Genomic DNA, 6,144 nt, shown 5'->3' with positions numbered 1-6,144 from the left:
CTGGGCGGAGAATCCACACTGAAATCCGTGCGGATTTACATGCGGATTTGATGCAGATTTTCCGCATGCGGATTTTACTCTCCCCATTGAAGTGAATCAAGAAAATCTGGTCAGGAAAAATAAAATAAATTGACATGCAGAGGATTTTAAAATCCGCACCACAGGTCAAAATCTTTTTTCAAATTTTCATAGACTACAACGTACATGACATACGGTGCGGATTTTCTGCGCGGAAAACCTGCACGCAATCCTGACCGTGTGCATTTAGCCTTAGGGTACTTTCACACTAGCGTTATTCTTTTCCGGTATTGAAATCCGTCACAGGGGCTCAATAGCGGAAAAAAAAAAAAACGTTTTTTGTCCTAATGCAATACCGGAAAAAAAACGTCAGTTTTGTCCTAATGCATTCTGAATGGAAAGCAATCCGTTCAGTATGCATCAGGATGTCTTCCGTTCCGTCCCCCTTTTACGGTATTTGGCCGGAGAAAATACCGCAGCATGCTGCGTTTTTTTTTTTTCCGGCCAAAATCCCGGAACACTGCCGCACTTGCCGAAGCCGGCATTAATTTCCATAGAGATGTATTAATGCCGAATCTGGTACCAAGTGTTCCGGAAATTGGCGCATCGGCGGATCTGGTTTTCTGGTCTGCGCATGTGCCGGGACATAGGAGGGGAGCAGGTTTTGCATTTGATGTTTGAAAAAAACGGATCCGGAAAAAAAGGAAATCAGTTTGTACACGGTATTCAGGATCCGACAGGCAGTTCCTTAGGCCCCTTTCACACGAGCGAGTTTTCTGCGCGGGTGCAATGCGTGACGCGAACGCATAGCCCCCCGCACTGAATCCTGACCCATTCATTTCAAAGCGTCTGTGTACATGAGCGTTTTTTTCACGCCTCAGTTCTGCATTGCGTGAAAATCGCAGCATGTTCTATATTGTACGTTTTTCCCGCAGCCCTGGCCCCATGGAAGTGAAAGGGGCTTCAGTAAAACGCATTACACCCGGAAGCAAGTGCGGATGCGATGCGTTTTTCACTGATGGTTGCTAAGAGATGTTGTTTGTAAACCTTCCGTTTTTTATTACGCGCGGGAAAAATGCATCAAAACGCATTGCCCCCACGCGGAAAAAAATGAACAACTGAACGCAATCGCAAACAAAACTGACTGAACTTGCTTGCAAAATGGTGCGAGTTTCACTGAACGCATCCGGACCTAATCCGTCACGCCTTAGGCCTCTTTCACACAAACTATACGGATTGTGTCAGGATCTGTTCAGAAAAAAATTATGGTTTTACATGCAAGTGAGTCAGTCTTGTCTGTGACCGTGTTCAGTGTTTCAGTTTTGATGCGCTTTTCATGCGCAGGAAAAAAGACTGAAGAATTACAAACTACTTCTCCTACCCATCATCAGTGAGAAACGCTTTGCATTCGGACTGCATCTGGATGTCTTCCGTTTTTCACGCAAGCCCCATTCACTTCTATGGAATCAGAGCTGCGTGAAAAACGCACAATATAGAACATGCTGCGATTTTTCCGGAATGCAGAAGTGATGAGTGAAAAATGACAGTCACGGGCACAGACCCATTGAAATGAATGGGTCAGGATCCATTCCAGGTGCGATGTGTTTGCCTTAGGCCTCTTTCACACAGGCGAGTTTTCCGCCAGGGTGCGATGCGTGAAGCAAACGCCTAGCATCCAGGCTCATGCAAACGACTGCTGCTGTTTTGCGGTCCGCATATATCTGATATGCAAAACACTGATATCGGCCTTGTGTATTCCCCATTTTGCAGAACAGAACGTCCTATCTTTGTCTGTAATGCGGACAATAATAGGACAGATTTAATTTTTTCGCTGCCCCTTTGAAGTGAATGGTTGCGCATACAGGCCGCATAAAAAAAAAAATGGACACGGACAAAAAATACGTTCGCGTGCATGAGCTCTTAGGCCTCATGCACACGACCGTATGTATTTTGCGGTCCGCAAAAAATAAGGATGACGTCCGTGTGCATTCCGTATTTTGCGGAACGGAACAGCTGGCCCCTAATAGAACAGGAACTATCAGGAAATCAAGGAGATTGGCTGAGCGTGGAGGAATCTAACAGCCTCCTTGATTTCTCTTGATTCAGTGTGGATAGGGTTAATGACCACTTCCCTTTCTCAGCTGTTGCTCAGTGGTCATCACTTCTACCCTTTATAGTCTCACCCCACCCTTCTCACTATGTGGTAGACAGCTTCATTTGGGTTTGGCTGAGCTGGTGTGAGGTCGTCTCTGGTGTTCCTGCTCATCTGTTTCTACATAAGTAAAGTGTCGTGTTTGTTTGTTATATTCCCTGTTGTTTGTATCTGGGCCTGAGACAGAGACTTCCATTCATCCATCTGGGGAGGAATGGGATGTCTCTGGTCCTAAACCTATTCCAGGGCCTTATAGGGAAATCAGAGCCTAGGTATCCTGCTTATGAATATTCTAACCTTCAAGGTCTATTTATATTGATAGGTAGTCAGGGCCCGGATTAGGGTTGTCTAGGAGGTGACCTGTTCCTTCCCTAGCTTCCAGGCCCAGTTACTGTTCCCCTTCCCTCCTGTGTTCAGTGCGGAGTCCCCCCCCCCCCCCCCCCCACACTGATCGTGACACTATCCATGTCTGTAATGCGAACAATAATAGGACATGTATTGATTTTTTTTTTTTGCGGAACGGAAATATGGACATACGGAAACTGAATGCACACAGAGTACCTTCCAGTTTTTTGCGGACCCATTGAAATGAATGGTTCCGCATACGGTCCGCAAAAAAACCTGAACGGACACGGAAAGAAAATACATTTGTGTGCATGAGCCCTTATTGTGAGCCAAAACCAGTAATGAAGCTGACTCCGGGATAAGGGAAAGATCCGCTCCGGTTCTGTGTTTTTTGACCCACACAAATAACTGATCAAAACTGAAGTGGGAACTTGGCCTAAAATTGACAGGGTGTTTTAACAGTCCCCCCCCCCCCCCCCCTCACTAATTTGTGTGAATGTAGCCTAAGGCTACTTTCACACTCGTGTTTTGGCTTTCTGTTTGTGAGACCCCTCCCCCCCCCCCTCCCCACAGACCTATCTATCACGATCAATGGCTGCACACTCTCCCCGGTCAACCAAGTCCGCTGCCTTGGAGTGACCTTGGATTCTGCCCTCTCCTTCCGACCGCACATCCAAGCCCTTTCCACCACCTGCCGCCTCCAACTCAAAAACATCTCCCACATCCGCTCTCTCCTCAACTTTTGAATCTGTGAAAATGCTTGTACATGCTCTCATCATCTCCCGCCTAGACTACTGTAACATCCTCCTCTGTGGCCTCCCATCTAGCACTCTCGCACCCCTCTAATCTATCCTCAACTCTGCTGCCCGACTGATCCACCTCTTCCCCTATTACTCCTCTGCCTCTCACCTCTGCCAATCCCTTCACTGGCTCCCCATTGCCCAGCGAATTCACTTCAAAGTACTAACAAATACATACAAGGCTGTCCATAACCTGTCCCCTCCCTACATCTCTGAGCCACTTTCCAGATACATCCCCACACGCACTCTCCGATCCTCACAAGACCTCCTTCTCTCCTCTCCTCTTATCACCTCTTCCCACAATCGCCTCCAGGATTTCTCCCGCACATCCCCCATTCTCTGGAACTCTCTACCCCATCATATCAGACTCTCACCTACATTGGAATCCTTCAAAAGAAACCTGAAAAGCCACCTCTTCAGACAAGCCTACAACCAGTGACCCCGCTGCCTCCATACCGCCATGACCAGCTTCACCCTCACCAACTGTGTCCTTCTCCCCCGATACCATGTAGATTGTAAGTCCTCAGGGGCAGGAGCCTCTCTCCTTCTGTACCAGGCTGTAACTCGTCTTGTTCCTGCTTAGTGCACTTGTCTGTATTATGTATGTGCAGAGCTATGGAATGAATGGCACTTTAAAGGGAATCTGTCACCAGCATATTATCAAAAATTATTTTTCATGAATCCATGTGTAATAAACTACCTCATATCCAGATGTCTTGTTCTTTTTATTGCCAGTCTTGTCATTTCTTCATAAAAAGGCTTTTTGTGATATGCAAATCAAGCTGTAAGGAGCCCAGAGGGGCGTTCTTCTTTCTCCACGGTGCCCAGGAACGCCCCTCTGAAGGGCTGTGCCCGCCGAAATTTGAAAACGAATACCTCCTACAAGTTCAGCTAAATCGCCTCCCAGAGGTGCGGCTGAGTGCTCAAACCCCCTCCCCCCCAGCGCCGCGCTCTGCGGCAAACACCCCGAACCTCCTCTCGCCGCATCCTAAATCCCGCGCAGGCGCAGTGCCGGCGATTTCCTGCGCAATGATAAAAAGACTGAGGGCAACAGCGTCACTGGGACCGGCGCATGCCCAGTGACGCTGTTGAAGCTGTTGCCCTCAGTCTTTTTATCATTGCGCAGGAAATCGCCGGCACTGCGCCTGCGCGGGATTTAGGATGCGGCGAGAGGAGGTTCGGGGTGTTTGCCGCAGAGCGCGGCGCTGGGGGGGAGGGGGTTTGAGCACTCAGCCGCGCCTCTGGGAGGCGATTTAGCTGAACTTGTAGGAGGTATTCGTTTTCAAATTTCGGCGGGCACAGCCCTTCAGAGGGGTGTTCCTGGGCACCGTGGAGAAAGAAGAACGCCCCTCTGGGCTCCTTACAGCTTGATTTGCATATCACAAAAAGCCTTTTTATGAAGAAATGACAAGACTGGCAATAAAAAGAACAAGACATCTGGATAGGAGGTAGTTTATTACACATGGATTCATGAAAAATAATTTTTGATAATATGCTGGTGACAGATTCCCTTTAATAATAAAATAGTAAAGCTCAACATAACGCCCCCTAGTGGTAATAATTCTCCTTATAATGTGACAGTAGAAGAATGTCCCCTAATAATGTGCCGGACCAGTCCCTACAGCCTCGAGGCCGGCGGCTATACGGATGAATGTAGAGAGATGAGCGCACTCATTACACTTATCTCCAGGGCCGCGCCGCCTGAGGCAATCGCCTAACTGGCGGTGTGGCCCTGGGGTCTCTGGCACTTGCCCGGGTATGGCGGGTGCTGCTCCATAAGAGACCAGTAATTGTCCTGGAGCCAGCGCCGCCTCCATTGTAGAGCAGGAGCCACGTACAGGACTCCAGACCCCTCCTCAGTGAGGTCTGAGCATGTGAAGAGCAGAGCGGTGACAGCACGTCCGCCCCTCACATAACGCTCCACTGCAGCAAGCTGGACTCTGGTCCATCACTCCAGAGATGTAAAGCTGAAGACTTCCCCAGTCCTGTCACCTCTCCATTGTCCGTATACAGAGAGTGAACGGTCCTGGCAGAGGTCAGCGCTGCACCGTCCCTGCAGGGAAGACTGGAGGGCAGAGGGGAGCCAAGGCACAGAGCCGGCAGCGAAGGGGTTAATGACAGCTGTGACTACACACATACCTGCGTTATACTGACTAGAATGTAGCCTCTCCTGGTAGGTGTGATGTCACCGGAAGAGGTGGGGTCTCGCGGTCTATAGGGCGGGGCCTATCAGATTACTGAGGAAGCGTCAGTGCGGGTTGCTGTGGAGATGAGAGCGGTCACGTGCTCCAGGTCAGCGCCGGGTGTGGGAGGAGCCGGGGGTTCTCTTCACTGGGAGTCTGGGACTGGTTGTTATTGGAGATGACAACAGTGTAATGTAGAGAGCTGGGGGGGGGGGTGTTATTTACATGGGACTGTATGCTGGGGGAAGGGATGTTAGTTACATGGGACTGTATGTTTGAGGGAGGGAGGTTAGTTACATGGGACTGTATGTTGGAAGGAGGGAGCTATGTTATTTACATGGGACTGTATGCTGGGGGAAGGGATGTTATTTACATGGGACTGTATGTTGAGTGAGTGCTGTTGTTTACATGGGACTGCATGTTGGGGGCGGAGTTCCTCCGGATCGGTGTAGAGCTGTGGTCTCGGGGTTACTGATGATTGTGTCTTTTCCTCCCGCAGTCATCACGTTGTTACGTTGCCCCCCGGCTGCCCGAGAAGTGGTCGGTGACCCCGATGGAGGCCTGACGTGTAGTCACTGACCAGCCCCCAATTATTTTAATGCAGCATTGTCCCTCCTTGCAGTAATATATTGTCACTCATTTACAT

This window comes from Bufo bufo, chromosome 4 (assembly GCF_905171765.1).
Source record: "Bufo bufo chromosome 4, aBufBuf1.1, whole genome shotgun sequence".
NCBI classification, from domain to species: domain Eukaryota; kingdom Metazoa; phylum Chordata; class Amphibia; order Anura; family Bufonidae; genus Bufo; species Bufo bufo.
The sequence above is the reverse complement of the archived record's forward strand: the minus strand, read 5'-3'. Positions refer to the sequence as shown.